This window comes from Rhinopithecus bieti, unplaced genomic scaffold, assembly GCF_001698545.2.
Source record: "Rhinopithecus bieti isolate Rb0 unplaced genomic scaffold, ASM169854v2 scaffold_11508, whole genome shotgun sequence".
NCBI lineage: Eukaryota > Metazoa > Chordata > Mammalia > Primates > Cercopithecidae > Rhinopithecus > Rhinopithecus bieti.
In genome coordinates this window covers 1,965,368-1,984,499 of record NW_016806932.1, presented here as the reverse complement: position 1 = coordinate 1,984,499, position 19,132 = coordinate 1,965,368, and the positions used below count along the sequence as shown (strand labels likewise).

General features: G+C 41.2%; 1 protein-coding gene and 1 pseudogene across 1 annotated transcript in view; both read left to right on the top strand.

Annotated features, from left to right (window-relative positions):
- The window catches only part of SOBP (sine oculis binding protein homolog), a 172,218-nt gene that overhangs the window by 46,423 nt on the left and 106,663 nt on the right, over positions 1 to 19,132 (top strand).
- On the top strand, positions 6,536 to 7,188 carry LOC108533823 (V-type proton ATPase subunit G 1 pseudogene; annotated as a pseudogene).

The following is a 19,132-nucleotide window of genomic DNA, read 5'->3' as shown; positions in this document are numbered from 1 at the left end:
TGGGAAATATTTTATTGTCCAAACTAATATCCAAAAATCAGGAAGGAAATCAAAAGTCAAGACAAATGGCCACTGCAGGCAATGTAAAGGATGATTGTTTACTTTTCTTGTTCAGATCTCAAGTTTTTAGTGTTCTTTATTGGATTAGGAATGTTGATAATTTACAAGTAAACACAAATTCCTAAGAGCACCAAAGTTTTGCTTCCTTGTTTTAGTTTTTCTCATAATTTGAAAGGCCGGGTGCCATGGCTCATGCCTGTAATCCCAGCACTTTGGGAGGTGGAGGTAGCAGGATTGTTTGAGCCCAGGAGTTTAAGACCAGCCTAGGCAATAGAGTGAGACCCTGTCTACAAAACATGCAAAAATTAGCTGGGTGTGATGGTGCTCACCTGTAGTCCCAGTTACTCAGGAGGCTGAGGTGGGAGGATTGCTTAGCCCAGGAGGCTGGGGCTGCAGTGAGCCATGACTGGTCCATTGTACTCCTGCCTGGGCAACAAAGCAAGACCCTATCTCAAAAAAAAAAAAAAAAATCGAAATACTTCTTCAATAGCATAATATTGTTGTTCCTCAGCAGTCCATAGTGAGAAGAAACCAATGTGGCTCAGAGATGAGGACAAGGATGCATTAAAAAGAAAAAGATGATATAGACAGAAACAACATTTGCAAATGATGCCATTAAGATTTCCTAACAATCATTATAATAATAACATAAATATTCAAGGAGGAGAATATTGTATTATTAGCACTTCTTTTACTTTCAAACTATATTCTTGGTTGTACAGTGATCTTTTCTTAGAAGAGATTTCTTTTGAAAGAACCCATCTCTAATTAGCATGTATCATCATGTTATTTGGAGTCTATTTTATTTAGACATAGTCTATTTGTCTTTTTATTAAAGTTGAATATATCCTGGGAAAGATTTCTCAGTTTCAGACTTAATTATAGAACCAAGTAGTGTAGAAGAAATGTGTAACAAATGCCATGTTAATCTAGTGATTAACCTGTCTACTCTTTTTCCTTTAAATACCTGCGAGATTTAATTTGCAAAATGGCTATCATTCTTGAAGGCTTGGAGAAGGACATTAAGAAATTACTTGCAGTTAATGTCCCCTGACCACCTGAAGCTCAGGCCACAGACTTGCTTTTGCCAGTTGCTTGCAAATATCCTTGGTCCACAAGTAAATGCACCCGGGGAGCCCCAGGGTTCTTCCTGTGGCTTCCCCTTGGTTTTGACAGCCACCAGTGAGCCTCCTGGATCTGTCCAGCTGCACCCTGGCCTGCAGGATGATTGTTTGATTTTGCAGTGTCCCTTAGTACTGTGCTATAAGCCTGTCCACTGCCTCATGTGTATAGTGGCTTCTCCTCCCAGGGATTTAGTCTGCAGGCCAGTGGCTGAGCTCCCTTTCGGTCATAGCAAACAGAGGTGTTCTCAGAAAGCTCTGGGGAAAGAACAACAAATTCAAGTGTTTCTTATTCTCTTGTATTTTGAAATACAGAATGGAATATTGGTGAGCTGCTGCAAATGAGAGGCTGGAGAAAGCAATCACAGAGGAGGGGTAAACGTCAGTCCTTGGAAACACATTTGGGAGTAGGGTTAGAGCAGGAAAGTTCTGGCTAGTGAAGTAAAGTGTAGGTCCATATAAAGTTTGACACACAAGCTCTTGAGGAGAGCCAGAAAGTGTTCCAAGGCAGAGGTTCTGCAGACAGAGTGGGACACAGTACTCTAGAAAGCCATCAGAGGCTTGGGGAGAGGCATGTGACCTCATGTTCACCAAAACACTTGAAAACCACTTGAGAAACTCTGGTCTAAGGGATACCTGGAACACAGCATGGGACAAGTGGGTTTGTACTGAAAGGAACAGCAACCACTTCTAGTTTTTAGTGAGCCACATGTTGGGAGACTATGAAGGAAACAGCAATAATTCTAACCCATTAGCCAGAATGGACATCTGTTTCTGAATAACATTAGATATTTTAGATTAAATGTGAAGAGCTGATCAAAACTCTAAATAGCTTCAAGCCCCAGTCTGTGTTCAACATTTTTCAGTGAACGGAAGGAAGAGAGAGAATTTTTCATAAATCAGAATCTGGTCACCTGGGAATCAATACACCGGGCTATTGACGTATATGTTGGAATGTTAATTTTCAGACATAGTACATCTCTGGCCATCCTTCTGGTGACGGCTAATGCTATTCACTTAAATCAAGTTTTTTCTCATCTGAACTGCCGGTAATTATCCAATCCATCTAAAAGGCACGCTCCCTTTTAACATTAACCACAGTGTCAGATTGCATCAGCCACATTGTGTTCTGGTGACTGCTTCTGCAGAGTGATGAATGTGCGTGTTTGGAGTTCATAGTCCGACTGTCTGTTTGGGCAGTGGGCAGTTCAGTGAAACAAATGATCAGGAAAGGATCTATTTATTTGGGACGAACATTCTCCTTATCGATCCAGTCACTTACATTTCCTGCTCTCTCACCTTGCCACTAACAGTGTTCAGCTTTATCTGAACAATGAACATTTAAAGAATTATCTTAACAGGTCATTTTGATGTGATTCTCTGATCATAAGCTGCATTCAGCACAGAGTTCCTCTTTGTGCCTGACTTAAAAAGGAAGGTGTTGTGACACCTTATTAATAAAAACCAGAGGAGGGAGAAGGTTCTGAGAGTGCTTAGTGAACTGTCCTGAGAAACCAAGAGATAATGATTATTCATTTTCCTGGAATAGTAGTTATACTCTGTTGATTCAGTGCTTTGTTAAAAATGTTAAGTATCTGAATAAGTGCATGCATAAAAGGGCAGGTGGCTTGCCTTGAGATATTTTAAGGTAGTAGATTGAGTCCTGAATTTTTCTCATACACCTTTGCAATGTCTGGTCACAATGCCTAGTATACTCGAGAGGCCCCATGGGGGATCCAATGTTGAAATGGCTTGTGGTTATTTTAATTTCTCCTCCATTTCAATATCTCTGGATAGCTTTTGTACACATAAGCAGAAGTGTGAACTGGCCAAGGCATGTGTAATTCTTTGTTCCTTGGGCTCTTTGCTCTTTGTTTATATTATCACAGATTAGAATGAAATAAAGAAAATCTTGCTACAAATGGTCACTTAATTTCTGTCCTAGCAGTTGAGACTGAGAATGGGAAATTCCCTGTGTTACAATCCACTCTTAGGGTGGCTGTGCACACAGTGGAATCTAATGTCTACTGACAGACTGCCTTTGGAGGTTACAAACATCAGTCTATTGCATTCTCTGTAAACACAGGCTGTGGGCCAGAGCTGGACTCTACTACAAGCTCTGTGAGGCAGATCAGTGGTTTAATGAATCCATAAAGATGCTTGAACTCTGCTGCAATTTACTGAGCACTCTAGTTAAATGAAACTCCTGTAGTCTTTAACAAAGATAGCGATAATCGATGGTGGGGGATGGAAGTCCATGTCCAGCAGTCACAACCTCCCAGAATTTGTGTTGTCTCATTGCTAACAGAGGGTTAGTCACATTCAGGCTCTGAGGCTCACTGTGTCTATGTTGATATTTGCTCAATGTTTGAGAGCTGAATTTGGCCCAGAGATGACATAATCTTAGTAATGTTGCTTCTGCGAGGACTATTTTTAAACTATGGAATATTATTTAAAATAAATTTCTTTAAAGTGACAAGATTAAGCTCAAGAATTATATTTGTTCTAACAGGTAGTGTCTTTGTAACTCATCCCCATGATGAAAAGTAAATAGCGGAATAAAATCCATTCCTAATTAAGTCCTCAAAATGTCAAATTGCATAGTGTTGGAGAGCCCTGATTAATTTTTCCATGGTAAAATATTCCTCATTAGTTTGCTATGGTTGAGAGTTAACCACTCCTATTATAAATTCAGACATTAATGTATTTTCTGCTTAATTCATCTTCGAATAGAGGAAAATATAGTTAGTAGATATGATTTTTTTACTTCCAAATGTGCTTTGGAAACATTATACTGATTTATGAGAGAGCTTTGGAGGCATGTAGTCTAATTCCTTCATAAATATGTTGAAATGTATTTAAAAGTATTTAACCACCTTTGATTGTAGAAAACAAGTGCCTTGACTTTGAAATGATTATTTTCCACAGAAATAGTAGAAGTTATGACGTAATTCAAAGATTTTGCATCTGATTTTTGTCACAGAAACTTAAACTTTCTTAATGTTTAACTTTCTTGATTAGCTAATTAGCATTAATTAATCCCACTCCAATAACTATATTTTGGAGGTTCCATGGGTAATAGGAATTTTGAGATATTATGACTGCTAATTTTCACTGGCCTTTTGCCAAACATTCCATGATAAAGCAGTGATTTTTATATGGATCTCATAAATGATATATTGTAATCTGTTTTGATAGAATGATTTCATACTATTTAAAATATGGTAAGCGTTTTTATGACCACACATCTAAATCTTTGATATAAGGAGAATCTTTGAAGGATGTGACACTTTCTGTGATAATCTGTAGGTTTGTATGTTTCATAAGTGGAGCAATATAAATTGATATCAAAGAAAAGGGGAGTTTGCCCGATAGGAAATAAGTACCTCCCTACAGCTTTTTGTTTGTTTTTAGCCACACTTAAAAGAAATCTTGTTATTTAATCATCCATTCATTCTTTAAAAAATAAAATAAAAAGATATATTGAGCCCGTGTACGACACTAAGCGTGTTTTACTCTTGGTGGATAGACTTTTGAACAAGAGAAAAAGTCCCTGTCTTAAAGGGACTTACACTCTGGCAGGGGAGATAGATGATATATACAGGCTTAAAAATATCTTTGTAATATAATTTCAGGTAGGAAAAAGTGCAATGAAAAAAAAGCAGACTGAGGGAGAGGCTCGTGAGGGGCTGCTGTTTTATGTCTGAGGACCACAGGAGTTATTTTTGAGGAGGTGACGTATGCTGGGGACAGAAGGAAGTGACGGAGCTAGCTGTGTGTGAGGAGCTGGCAGCAGAGTGTCCTGTGGAGAAGGGGGAGTAAGTGAGAAACAGAGGTCCTAAGGCAGGAACAGTCTTGGCATTTTTGAATAGCAGCAAGAAGTACAGATGTCTGGAGCGGAATGATCAAGGTGGTGAGAAGCCAAATGACGTAGGCTGGAGAGGCAGTAGTTTGGAGTTCATTCTAAGTGTGATAGCAGCTATTGGAAGCTGTTGAGCAGGATGGGTGATATGATCTGATTTTTGTTGTTCATTGGGCCTCTGTGAAGGAAGTAACACGTTTAGGATCCCGTATGCAAGGGGGATTTGGAGAGTAAGAAAGGCAACAGCATTCGCATCAAAGTTGGGTGTGTCTGGCAATAGAAAACTAAAAATATCTTATTCACTGAATTATTCATTAGTAGTTATGAAACATTTCCCAGTAGCAAAAGTGTGTTGAACCAATTTAGTTTTGTGTGTGTGTGTTTTGTTTTTTTTTGTGTTTTGTGTTTTTTTGGGGGGGCAAGGTGTGGGAGGAAAGGCATCAGGGAGGGATACTGTTCGGTAAGTGTTCTGACACAGCAAGTTTCTTTCTATAGGGCAGGTGGGGCTTGTCTCCAATCTGGTAGAGAGGTTAAGGCCTCAGAAGGCAAACTCCATACAGAATCCAACTCTTGCTCTGGGAGACCTACAGCATCCACGGACCTTCTCAAGCTCTAGCCTTAGAGGTAGCATTATGGTAAAGAGATGGTAGTCTTGAAGGGACCATCTTTGGGTAAAGGGATTATTTTGAAGTCTGTTTTATTCTGAGAGTGGGTATAGTTTGGTGATTACTTGTAGGGTGTGTCAGGATTTTTAATACAAGTAACAGAAGACCTCAACAATAAAAGACATCATTTGGAGTTATAAAGTCCCAAGCTAGTATGTACTTTGGGGCAGGTTGATTCAGCAGCACAGTGGTCTTATCACGGTCCCATTTCTTTCCATCTCTGTATTCTTCCATATAGAGTGTTGGCCACATTCCATGGCAAGCTCACCAGTGGTTATGGGACAGCTGCTAGCAGCAATCAGGGCTACACACTTTCTTGTTGACATGCTCTGGAATGAGTGTCTCTGTCCTAGCATTCCAGAAAAGAGTCTTGAAATTCATACTCGTTGTCTATGCTTACATTACATGCTCATACCTGAACTGGGGGGCTATGACGAGAGAGAGCAATGGAATGTCTAGCATGAGCCAATCAGGGCTTCCCTCTGAAATTCAGGTTGAGCTCATTTTCCTCTGAAGCCCATGGGCAGCATGGGGAGGGGTAGCTACCAGAATGAAAGTCAGGGAACTGTTAGGGAGGGGACCAGAGTGATGGCTGATGGGAGATGCCAGCAAATGCCCACAAGAGAGAAAGAGAGATGATTTCCTGAGGTTATTTCATGAAGTTGAATTCTTTACACAATGGATGTGTCATGCCTGTCTACTCTTGACATGTGGGAGAAATAATCCAAAGTGGATTGAAAGATAAAAATGTGGTTAGCATTTATCGTAGGATTCTTAGATAAACCACCTCTTCTACCCAGCACCAGCTGTTTTGAGAAACCTGATTATTAGAACACTGGCTGTAGTATCAGGACTGATGTGATCACTGTTTCCACTCTTTTTGGACTTTAGAACATGAGATTGCACAGAACTAAAACAAAGGGATTGTGGCTAGCTGTTATCCCCATTTATGAAGAGGAACAGTGGTGCCATTACAGCAGCAGATAGCCCAGAATATAGTTTCCTCAGTGTAAGTGGCCTAGGAGAGGCTGGCCAAGGGCTGTATTGGATGTGGGGAGCTAGATGCTTTGAAGTAGAAGTCTGATGGGATGAGGCTGCTGTTACCCATCAAGAGTTAGCTGGTCCAGCTCAGAGTCGCTGCCGCCATGGCTAGTCAGTTGCAGGGGATTCAGCAGCTGCTGCTGGCCGAGAAGTGGGCAGCCGAGAAGGTGTCTGAGGCCCTCAAAGGAAAGAACCGGAGGCTGAAGCAGGCCAAAGAAGAAGCTCAGGCTGAAAATGAACAGTACCACCCGCAGAGGGAGAAAGAATTCAAGGCCAAGGAAGCTTCGTACTGGGATCCCATGCAGTTGCGAGCACTGAAGTGGAGAAGGAGACCCAGAGAAGATGACCCATCCTCCAGACCTACTTCCGACAGAACAGGATGACGTCTTGGCATAACCTCTTGGGCTTTTGTCGTGACATTTGGCCGGGAAATCCATGAAAACTACTCGCCATAAATGGATAGAAGAAGAGAGAACACCTGGTTTGTGGAGTGGCATTTTAGGATGCCCCCTCATGAATATGAAACTTTAGCACAGCTCTAAGCTTATATTCTTATGAAATGGCATTAAGATTATTTCACATAATATTTGTATGTAGGTCCTTCTACTTTTTGGACAGTAGCAATCTAGCTATTTTTGTACAGACTTAGAAATATCTAAAGATTTCATCTTTTTACCTATAATTTCTTAGGAATTTAAGGGTATATGTTGTCTTTTTTTCGATTGCTTTTGGCTCAAGCAACATGCATACACTGTTGACTTTTTTTCTTTCTTAGATTAGTTAAAAAAAAAAAACAAACAAAAAAACACATAACCATTGTTTTAGAAGGGAAGGGTAAGAAAGGAAGGGATTAAATATTTTTTTTTCCCCTAATACTTTCTTGAAGGTCAGGGGCTTTATTTATGAAAAAGTAGTAACTAGTTCTTTGTAACCTGTCTGAAGCAGCAGCGAGCCTTAACGTAGTCCATTCTTGCTAATGGTTAGAACAGTGAATACTAGTGGAATTATTTGGGCTGCTTTTAGTCTCTCTTAATCAAAATTACTAGATGATAGAATTCAAGAACTTGTTACATGTTATTACTTGGTGTATCAGTAATCATTTAAAAGTAAAGACTCTGTCATGCAAAAAAAAAAAAAAAAAAAAAGGAAAAAAACAGTTAGCTGGTTCACACATTGAAGCTACTTTCTTTGTGGCTGAAAACTGTGTCTGCTAAACAGAAGGAAAAGAGAAGTGTTCAGAAGAATTGCGATACAGTCTGAGGCTAAATGCTTCAAGTTCAGGTGGCCAAAGGAGTAGAAGTATTGAAGATTGCAGCTTTCACCATTATTAATTATTTATTTATTCATTCAACAAATATTTGTTGAACAGTAACTATGAGAGTTGCAGTGGGCAGCAAAACCTGGTCCTTGCCCTCATGAATCTTAGAGTCCATTGAGGGACAGAAGTTTATTTAAATAATAACACAAATGTGAAATTGTCACTGTGGCAAGTGCCTTGATAGTATTGGGCACAGTCCTATGAGAACCTTTTTCAGGGTGAGTTGACTTGTCAGAAGATCTTGAAGCTTCCCTGAGTAAGTGGGACTAGCACTGAAATCTGAAGGATAAAGAGGTGTGAAGTAAGGAAAGAGAGAAGGAAGAGCTTATTAGGCTGAGGACACCGCAGTGTGATTTCTAATTTTGGCATTGATTTGCTCTTTCTTTGCTAATTTCATGTTCTTTATGGAGGAATGGTCCTTTACCCACAAACAAGAAAACAATTGAGCAAACAGATATTCTCTGGAATGATAACCCTATTCATCCATTTGTTTGCTAATTCCTTCCTTCCTTCCTTCCTTCCTTCCTTCCTTCCTTCCTTCCTTCCTTCCTTCCTTCCTTCCTTCTTTCTTTCTTTCTCCTCCCTCCCTCCCTCCCTCCTTCTTTCCTTCCTTCCTTCCTTCCTTCAAATCCTTGGGGATTCGTTGCTTGCCTGCTGGCCTCTGCCTGCTCTGACTTTTTGATCAGCTTCATGGACTATAGAGTTAGCACATTAATGCTACATCACTTCAGAGAGTATACAGCTTGTAACTCTTGAAGATAGAAGTATTTTATAAATACATCATAATACTGTAATAATCGCAATGATAACTATAAGAGCTTAAGTGTTTTTAACTATCAAATGTACTAGAAAAGCAACAATGACAACAGAGAAAAGATTGTGCAAAAATGCACTGATTTGAGAGAGGAGAATAGTGTAATTACTGTCTGATGAATGTGGTTGAAAGATAAATGAGATAACTCACTTTTTGCTGGAAAGAGCCACAGAAAGGGCAGATACCCTCCTCCCCACTAGCTGTGGTGAAGAGATGTAGTTTTGTTATATAGAGAGAGAACTACATACTTACGTTAACATTAATGCAAGGGCAGACAGAAAGTATGGGTAATGATGAATTCCAGGACAGAGAACTGCTGATTGACACTCAGGTCCCTATGCAAGACAATTGTGATAAAATGGAAACAGAACAGCATGTTTGCTGGCAAAGCAACAGAGGGTGATTTTTGTGGTGCAGTGGTGTGGCGGGAAGGAAGGGATTCTCCCTCCCTTTCTTTGTATTCTTTGTTTCAGCCTCGCGTCTAATTTTAGTACCTAAAATCATGATGACAACTCTATAGAAATGTAGTGACAAATAAATAGGCAGGTGAGTAATTCAGATTTTATCTTCCTGGGTCTTACCTGGGTGATATGGACATGGATATTCCTAATGAGAGGAATCTGAATCTCTCTTCAGAATGCCAAATGGGAGAGATGACCCTTATAAGGCTACCCACACCTTTTCTTGCCTCAGGTGACTGTGAACCCGGGACTTCCAGTTCAGCTGGAGTCAGCAGCCCCTTTCCAGTTCTAGTAGCTCCTGAAAGCCACACATAATGACAGTCATTTCCAAAAGAGGCTGATTTTAAAACTGTGCTGAAAATGGCTAACAGCAGGCTGAAGGTTAAAGTAAAAAACTTAAAAACCATAAAATCTGCCTGGAGGCTATTTAAGCAAACTGTTTTAGAGGCACAGATGGTTCATATACCTCTGAGCCAAAACAAAAGGAAAAGGGGACAGTAAAGCTGGCGTGATTAAGCAGACAAGTATGAAAGTTTTATTAGTACTAAAAAGGCATCCTTTAGAAAGTAAAAGAATCTGTCTCAGGAAATTCGGAAGACATATTAAAGACCAATGGGAAATGGAGAGGGCACACAGATGACATTTCGGAAAGCAACCAAAGATAGTGAAGACACACAACGTACGTATGGACATTGGATATCAGAAGCTGTGCTCTAAGGACCTTAGGAAGCAGTGTTAAGAGAAAGATACTATATATGGACAGTTGGGAGTAGCTTCCCTGTCCTGTATCTGTGATGTAGAGCAGGTTTTATAAGGATTTTGTGCAACTTAAACAGGGGTTTGAATCTCCAAGGAAAATCAGTTGAAGCAAATTTGAGAAGCTTAAGTGCCATAAATCAGAGGGTCCAAAGCACATGAAGGAAATAAAGTACAATGTTGCTGATAGCATTAAAAATAGCACTTATACTTGAGAGTGGAGAAGTCACTGGGGTGCAAGGGCATCCAGCTTCTCTCGAGGGTCCGCTTTGCTGCATCCTGGATGCAGTCCTCCAAGTATCTTCCCATAAGCGTGCAGGTACCTGCACTCATGTGCACACAGAAAGCCTCTGGATTTGAGATGGGTGAGTGTCCATTATCATAATTTTGAGAAAAGCCAGACTCTAAGGAATGACAGAATAGTACAAAGTTTGCAGGGTCACCATATGAGGAGCCTCCTTTGAGAGAAAAAAAACAAAAACCAAAAAACAGTATTTATGTCTTGAGTTAGCATTTGATACAAACCTAAATAAAAATGACCAAATATAGCCTTGCAAAAAAGTAAGGTAAGTTGTTTGGATTTTCAAAAATCCAAGTAATTCATTTAGAGTTTGGCTGACTCCCCCCGAAGAGACCCTTGAAGAACATAAACAACTGAAGACAAGAAATAAGGCCCAGCCTTGGATTAAGAACCTGGGGAAGGAGTGGATGATATTCCTCAGAGTAGAGAAATTAATAGTGTACCATCTCAGGGGTTTATATTAGGAGTAGTGTCCCTTGGTAATACTGATGGCTTATTTGGCAGTAGATGACAGGAAGGAGGGAGCATTTCCTACTTTCTCTTAGTTGCTTTCATTTGAAAAACCACAGAGAATTACCCTGTCCCCAAAAAGAAACCCTTACAAATATATACATATAATGAGGTAACCTGACATCAGATGCAATTCCATTCACTCAGCCATCAGCGAGCACAAGGGAACAAAACGTTTTAATCCTCACGTCCCTGATATGGGCTGACTCTCAGCATCCCCAGAGAGGAGAACTTGGTCCCATCTGTAGGGGGCTCATTGTGTTGCCTGCCTAGAGTAAAAAAATTAACGTTTAAATGTTTGACTACATTAAAGACAATTTTTTAAAGCAGACAAAAGTACGTCAAACAATATGCTGATAATCAAGCTATGTCCCTTCTCACAGGAAACGTGTAGTTCATTCTTCTTGAACCTGATTTTTATAAAAGGCTAATGCTGAACTTTAAAAGAGTTGACACAGAGGATTAAATGTATTTTTATTATACTGCAGGCTATACAAATATAGGATACAAAAGCCTGAAAAGGTATATTGTTGAGGACAAAAGAACTAATAATAAAACTAAAGAATTGATAAATGTAAATGTAATCAAAGTGTATTCAGTCTCTTAACACTCAGGGGTAACCTTTGCAGTTGGCCACAATGGGGAAAGACTGGATCAGACTGTATGGCAGATGGTTTAATATGTAGTGCATATATTAATCCATGGAGGCAGCCCAGGAAATGCAAGCAGGTTGTTAATGATCACAGATAGCAGTTGTGAGCTGTTCCTGGTCTTGCAGTTAGGTGTTCAGATGTCATGCTTCGGGGTCCAAGTTGATGGGTTTCTAAGTTGGGAAAACATTTTCCCCCTTCGATTGCACTGCACAGCTGATAAGGCATGCTTCAGGGAAGGAGTGATTTAGACTATTGCAGGTGAATGGAAGGGAGAGAAGGTAGACTTACAACCCAGTCCCATGATTTAGTTTGATGATTTCTTACTTCTAGTTAAAGTGGTACCATTGAGAGCTCATTGAGTATGAGGGATTTGTGAATCAGATGTAAAGGGAGCAGACACCACTGCTGTAAATCCAATAGAACTTCAAATCTGATCAAGTCAATACTGCTTACCAACAACAACAAAAGGAATCCCCAATCTCATGGCCTACTGGCATCAGAGAAAACCATGTACGAATGACATAATTTTCTTTTTCTGTGTTTTTTTTTTTTTTTTTTTGAGAGTCTTGCTCTGTCGCTCAGACTGGAGTGCAGTGGCGCGATCTCGGCTCACTACAAGCTCCGCCTCCCAGGTTCACGCCGTTCTCCTGCCTCAGCCTCCCAAGTAGCTGGGACTACGGGTGTCCGCCACCATACTCGGCTAATTTTTTGTATTTTTAGTAGAGCCGGGGTTTCACCATGTTAGCCAGGATGGTCTTGATCTCCTGACCTCGTGATCCACCTGCCTCGGCCTCCCAAAGTGCTGGGATTACAGGCGTGAACCACCGCGCCCGGCCAACCAATAATATACTTTTCAACTTTCTTTATCATGAATTACTTAATAAGTAGAAAAGAATATTGACCTCCCAGATTTCAGCACATTCAAAGTTGACTTAAAGAGTGAATTAAGGGCTAGGTGCAAAGGCTCACATCTGTAACACCAGCACTTTGGGAGGCTGAGGTGGGAGGATCACTTGAGGCCAGGAGTTCATGACCAGCCCGGACAACATAGCAAGACCCTGTTCTACAAAATATAAAAAAAAAAATTAGCCAGGTGTGGTGGTGCACACTTGTCATCTCAGCTACTAGGGAGGCTGAAGGAGGAGAATTCCTTGAGCCAGGAGTTTGAGGTTGCAGTGAGCTGTGATTGTGCTACTGCACTCCAGCCTGGGTGACAGAGCAAGACCTTATTTTCTAAAAAACAAATAAAAAAATTAAAAAGTTGGATTAAAAACAGATAAACCGGCCAGGCACGGTGGCTCATGCCTGTAATCCCAGCACTTTGGGAGGCCAAGGCGGGCGGATCACGAGGTCAGGAGATCGAGACCATCCTGGCTAACACGGTGAACCCCGTCTCTACTAAAAATACAAAAAAAATTAGCCGGGCATGTTGGCAGGCGCCTGTAGTCCCAGCTACTCAGGAAGCTGAGGCAGGAGAATGGCATGAACCCGGGAGGCAGAGCTTGCAGTGAGCCAAGATCGCACCACTGCACTCCAGTCTTGGCAACAGAGTGAGACTCCGTCTCAAAATAAAATAAAATAAAACAAAACAAACAAACAAACAAAAAAACAGGTAAATACAGATAATTAATTATAAAGAGGCATACTCCCAAGCCCTATACTGGGGTGGAGCTCATAGAAATCATTTGTATTATTGAAGCACAAATTGATTATAGAAGTTTAAATCAAGACAACCAGAATTAAATAGAAACTCAGGAAAAAAAAAAAAACCCTAGATGCCTTATGGTGTTTCATTTAGGGTGTCATTTTGCATTAAATGCGATGAAAAAAGAAAGTTAAAGTGCCCCAAAGTAAATGGAGTTAGAACTTTATATTTCCATTTCCCCAAAAGTACAACTCCCCTCCTCATTCAAGCCCTTTTGCTCATTTTTTTGCATTTCTAATGTAGTCATTTAGTACTTAGTAAATATCAGTTAATTTTTAATTTTTTATGATCATATCATTCAGCTCTGGATAGGGAGATGTTTGATGTTCCATGGCCTAGATATTTGGCTAAATGTTTGATCAGGGGCAAGTAATGGTGATGTAGACCTCAATGTCCTTCTCCATATGTGTGCAGGGAGTTGGGGTGATGTACTGGAGAAAACCTGTGTCAAAACAACCATGATAGTTAACTCCTGTCACCTGCACTCTCTAGGGATGTCCAGGGACCTGGTAAGCTATGGTCATGTTACTCTAACCCAGCAGTGCATGGGAGGAGACATGGAGAGATGGGCCTTACTCATTCCTGGGCAGCCTGGCACCCATGGGGTCCCTCCTCTCTACACCTGAAAGGCCAGTGGGGACAGGAAGGAAGTTGGCAGCTTTCATTCTGGTCTTGAGTCCTGAAGCTGAAATAATCCTTTCTGTCACTCAGCCCCCTTGCAGGGCAGCTGCTAACAGGAACAGTTGACCCACACTCAGCTTGGACCAGGATACTGGAATAGTGTGGGCAGTGAAAGGCTGGAGAGAAGCATAAGAATGCGTATTTGGGTACAGACTGGTGTCTGTAAAACAAGCACATGAATCAGCAACTCAGTGAGGTCCTCAGAGGATGGAACTTGTCTCAGGGCTGGGTGCCGTGGAAATTAGACAACTGAGACGTGGTTTCTGCTCAGAAGAGTGTCTGTTTGAGCGTGTGAATTTTTCTGTGCTTGTGTGGAAGTTGACCTCACGCCACACATTTATTCACTTACACATTTATTTAACAAGCAATATTGAACATCCGCAGCATGAAGGGCATTGTTCTGTGGCTGGGGATACAAAGACAGATAAAGAGAGGTCCTTGCCTCTGAGGCTCTCACAGTTGAATGGGGAGAGCAACCAGTAAACAAATGACATGATGTGAGGCGTGCTGGAACCGATGCGGGTAAGAAGAACCTGGGCACCACAGGGTGACTTACCCAGCCCAAAGGCCAGGCTCTATGCATGAGTGAGCACATGCTAATTTAGAGACCAAAATATAGATTCAGGAAATGGAATGGATAGAAAAAAGGACGGCGAGGCTCACAAAGGATGTGAGTCAGGAATGAGAGTGCCACATGTCACACATTAAAAAACAAATGCATAACCCTTACTGTCATTCCCTTGTTGTGCTTTAACATTTTAAAATATCACAGACTTTGTAGGAATGCTTGAAACAATACTACGTAACTTAAACAATGGATTTTTGACATCATTTTGCCCTTGGGATGTTTTATGAAGAAGTCTTCAGGAGATAAAGGAGGCAAAGAAGCAGAGAATCTAACAGACAGGGCTCAGGGCTCATGGATAAAGTAATGCAGAGACTGACAGGCACGTGAAGAGTTTAATATGTGTCTGCACATTTCCTGAATTGTGCAAACTTAAAGTGATGATAGAAAACTTCTCCAACATCCTCCTCCTACGGCCGAGAAAACTGTGGCCCTGAGAAGTTAAGTGACTTGCAGGGGCCACACATCTAGTCAGGGGTGAATACCACAACAGACACATCAGCTCTGATGAAGTTTCTGAAGTCAGTAACAAGAGGAGGCTGTAATTGCAGTTGCCTGAAGAGCAATAGAAACTGGTCTCCTTCATGATTAGAATATCAGTGTTTAGTAAGTGTACATACAAACTTCGTAAAATGGCGTAGTATGCTATTTTTCAAGCTTTTATTTACTATGAACCAGTAGTAAGAAATTTGTTTTATAATTTGGTACGCACATACACAAACTCGTAACCAGTTTCATGGAATCTAAGTCACTTTGATGATGGCGTTTTCTTGATTTTACCAGAAGGTATCAGTGAAGATTTTCATACAATTATGTCACAGCTGCAACCTGGCTAAAAACAAGGGTAAAATGAATTGTGATTTCAGAAGCGTTAAAATGTGAAAAATATCTGGAGTTTAGAATACACAAAACAGGGCATATGTATTTAAAACTGAAATAAAAATTTTGTGAAATAATACAGTACTTATTTTCCTATGTGATGCACTCTGATATTTTCTGTTTTCTTTTATTTAAAAAATTGTTGATTGGGGCTGGGTCCAGTGGCTTATGCCTGTAATCCCAGCACTTTGGGAGACTGAAGCAGGTGAATCACTTGAGATCAGAAGTTCGAGACCAGCCTCAACAATATGGTGACTCCTCGTCTCTACTAAATATACAAAAATTAGCTGGGCATGGTGGCGCATGCCTGTAATCCCAGCTACTCGGGAGGCTGAGGCAGGAGAATCACTTGAACCCAGGAGGTGGAGGTTTTAGTGAGCTGAGATCACACCACTGTACTCCAGCCTGGGCGTCAGAGCAAGACTCTGTCTCAAAAAAAAAAAAAAAAAAAATTGTTGATTGGGACTTACTGATGAGCTGAGAAGCTTGAAAATAATAGGTAAATAGGTATATTTGTATGAAATGTCATTATCATGGTAGGTTGGGAGCCTTCAGTTTCTTACCATTGGATGGATTCTCCTTGACCTTAACTCTGCAAATTCACCAAGTTAAACCGAGCTATGATCAGTTATTCTAAACTTTCATTGTGGGCTCTCTTAGCAGAGTTATATTTATCACTTAAAATGGCCAGTGGCTGCTCCATTTATAATTTAAGTATGCATTTGTCTTGATGGAGAACTGCAGGTGATGTGTGTATTGATTGGATAGTAAAAGGAATGCTCACATTTTAAGCTGTGCTATATGAAGCTCTTGTATCGGGTGAAAATGAAGCAAAGGAAGGCAGAGGCAAGTTGGTGGGGAGGAGCAAGGGTGGGAAAGCCAGGGGAGTGGAGGAAGACCAGACAGTGAGGAGGGGATAGACTCTCACCATGTTTGGCCTGGTCTTCTCCATTCCACAGTCAAATGAGATGAGGCCCAGGCCTGTTCCACATAGCTGTGTTGTTAACCATGGCATGAGACACATCCTTCACAAGGATTGGCCAACATCAGGGGAGTTGATGAGAGAACATCTTGGCTACCAAATAGAAAGAGTGGCTGACTCTATTTTAAAGTCAGCCACTGGTCAGGGGTGGTGGTATGTACCTGTAGTTCTAGTTACTTAGGAGGCTGAGGCAGGAGGATCACTTGAACCCAGGATTTAGAAGCTACAGTGAGCTATGATCACACCACTGTACTCCAGCCTGAGACCCTGTCTCTAGAATAAATAAATAAATAGTAGACTGATGAAGACATGATAGCTAAGGCTTCCCCGTTTAAATAGTTTGGTACTTAAAGCCAGATTAGAGATGGGGTGGATATGGAGTGGAGAATAAACCTGAGAACTTATTCATGTAACCAAACACCACCTGTCCCCCAAAAACCTATTGAAATAAATAAATAAATAAATAAGAAAAAGAAAACTCTCTGAGCTGGGAGTTCTTAACTGTTTGAATCATGGCCTTCTTTGATAATATGAAGAAAGCTTCAGATTGGAGTCTCTCTCCATGGAATACACATGCACAGAGAATTTCACACATAATTTCTTGGGGTCTGTGGACTTTCTGAAATCCACTCATGGGCTTATTATTTTTTATTTTTATTTATTTTATTTTATTTTTTTGAGACAGATTCTCACTGTGTCACTCAGGCCTGAGTGCATTGGCACGATCTCGGCTCACTGCAACCTCTGACTCCTGGGCTCAAGTGATTCTCCTGCCTCAGTGTCCCAAGTAACTGGGACTACAGGTGCACGCCACTACACCCGGTTAATTTTTTTTTTTTTTTTTTTGAGATGGAATCTTCCTCTGTCACCCAGGCTAGAGTGCAGTGGTCTCTGCTTACTGCAACGTCCACCTCCTGGGTTCAAGCAGTTCTCTGCCTCAGCCTCCTGAGTAGCTGGGATTACAGGTACCCACCACCACGCCTGGCTAAGTTTTTTGTATTTTTAGTAGAGACGGGGTTTCACCATCTTGGCCAGGTTGGTCTTGAACTCTTGACCTTGTGATCCACCCACCTCGGCCTCCCAAAGTGCTGGGATTACAGGTGTGAGCCACTGTGCCTGGCCAGTTTTTTTGTATTTTTAGTAGAGACGAGGTTTTGCTGTGTTGGTCAGACTGGTCTTGAACTCCTGGTCTCAGGTCATCTGCCTGCCTCAAGCGTGGGCTTTTTGAATTCAGGTTTAGGGTCCTATCTGATGTAACATGCATTGGATATGGGAGAATTCAGCTCCCATCTTCTCTTCTACAAACAAGGTTTCTTCCCTTAAGCCAGAGATGGAAGATGGAAAGTTTTCTGACACATGCAGCCTAGAATGGAGGTTGGGGCAGGTGGAGGTGAGCTGTAAATCCACGTCTGAGGGACAGTGTGGCCAGACTGGGTTTTGACTTGTACTGCCTGGTGTGCCTCCCAGCAGATTTTTTGAGTAACCCTCCAGTAATAAACTTTACAGTATTAAGGAAAAGGGCATTTGGCCTGCGAGCTAGAGATGATGCTCCTTCCAGGATGCAGGCCTTGAGAAATAAGTGACAGAGTTTTTTTACAGTTTGTCCAATACTTAGAGCAGTCCCAGACTTCTCAAAATGGATGACTTTAAAGTCACGAAACTGGTGATGTTAAGGAGAGATTCTTCCATTTGCATTACAGAGGCTTGATGGATGTGGGGAAGCTCTAGTCGTGGTAAGCTGTTGGATTAAACAGTCTTGCTGCCTGGATGTCCTGTCAGATGCAGCGTAATACTTAACAGAACTCCTTACTCCTTGCCACCTCTGAAAGGAATTTAAACTGTCAGCCCATTAAGTGTTCATTTCTAATGTGAAATTTCTAGATGAAGGCAATTTAGCTTAATTTACCAAGACACCTCTTCATATCTGGGAGGACTGCTGGGGGAAGTAGAGCTGGAATCCATTGGAGCCACCTCTCTGCAGAAGTCTAGAACACAAGTGACACAGAGTGGCTTTGGTGGGTCATTATGGCATTTGTCAAGGAAAAGCAACATTGCCCTCTAACTGACTCTCACTTCTGTTCTGGAAAAAAGGCATCATCATTCATGCCACCATCCCAATAGACATGGGAAGCAATTTCTCTTCAGATTTTGAGAGCGTCCGAGCATTGACTGTTCTTTCTACAGAGGCCTGGGATGGGGCATGGGAGGTGGTAGAGAAACTATTATTCTGTGAGCCTGGCTGGGTCTGCAGATGGAAGGCCCTGTTCAAGTACAGCAGCATCCTTGTGCTGCAGTTAGTGGTTTTACATTTTTTAAAATCCCCTTCTGAGGGAAATCTGTGATTACATTTTTTTCTCTGCACAGGTGCTAGAATGCATTGCGCAAATACAAACATCCCACTTCATGAGAAAATTTGGAAGTCATTTTCCTTCCATCTGTCTGAAGTAGACTGTGCTCTAAAACTGGCCATCCACCCACCCATTCTCCCACGCACCTTCTCGGTGACAGGAGGAGATGGCATTGTAAGAGAATGAAAAAAAAAAAAAAAAAAGATAAACCCTGCAAGGCATTTAAAAGGATGGCTTATTAGTATCAGTTGGACAGCTATGAATAACACATGATAGCTTCTGGGGCGGCATATTATTCATAGAAGAGTCGTCTTAATTCTCCTTCTCTCCTCTTTCCCATTCCACTGTCC